Below are 1,157 nucleotides of genomic sequence, written 5' to 3' on the forward strand. Positions count from 1 at the left end.
TAAAGTTCCAATTCTTAAGAAATGGAAGAAACTCTACAGGGATAATATCGACAGTTCTCACTCGGACGAAAGGCTCATCCACCCTCGGTCCTTCATTGATAGCAATAAAGGGCCGGGTGGATCGATGTCGTAGAGTAATCAGGCCTCGATAATGCAAGGGCTGATACAATCTAATAAGATGGCTGAGGGTGAACTCGAGCCCGGCCTTATTTACAAAATATCTTATCATCAGCACTATCCTCCAAAACGATGGGTGAACCTGTGCCAAGGTAACCTGATATCTCCAACAAAATTCAAGCACGACCCTATCAAGAGGGCCCAAAGTAAAGGGGTATGTATATACGTTCAAAAACCCCTCGACATGAGCCATAACGCTCTCCTCTGGGGAAGGTTCCTGCAGTACCACTTTTCCACCCCATCTGCAGTCCTTCTTAACCATCTCAGGGTGTTCCTCCTTTATTGAGGAAATAAACCTCGATGCATGCTCCCGATAGCCCTAAACGTTGGGAGGTCTCCCTAATGTAAAGTCTCTCCTCGAGAAAAAACATCTCGAGGTTAGCTCACCAGACACTAGCGGTGTACCACCGACCGAGCACGAAATGGAGGCAGAACTCTCCTCTCCTTGGTGAACGGATTTGGATGTAGCAGCCATGGCTATGGTAAAATAAGAAGAGGAGGATAAAGACTTGGGAAAAATCTTTGAGTTGAAATAGTGAGAGAACTAGCACAAAGAATAAGAGTTCTATAAGAGGGATAATTACTCAAAGTAGCGGAGATCTCAGTTGAGCAATGAGCAAATGCATATATAGGGCGAGCAGCGGCTGTTCGCCTATCCTGAGGGCCAATTAATTCTGACCATGTCAGTGCCACTTTTTGGGGAAGTGTACCGGTGGGACCACCCCGGTTGCCTCATAACCGCGTTGCATAATTGATGCTATCACACAGCGCTCGGGACCCGTTGAGACCTTGAGGATTTCTGCTATTATAAGCATCGATTCTAAAAGGCCATCGACCTAATCTCGATATGGTGCCCGATCTCGAGGGTCCCAATTACTCCAAGTATGGGCTCCGAGGAGCCAACATCAAAATTCGAAGGCTAACTCCATGTGGACACTGAAGTCTAAAAAATTCAAAGACTTGAAGCAGAAAAATTTTCT

This window comes from Nicotiana tabacum, chromosome 5, assembly GCF_000715075.1.
Source record: "Nicotiana tabacum cultivar K326 chromosome 5, ASM71507v2, whole genome shotgun sequence".
Taxonomy (NCBI): Eukaryota; Viridiplantae; Streptophyta; class Magnoliopsida; order Solanales; family Solanaceae; genus Nicotiana; species Nicotiana tabacum.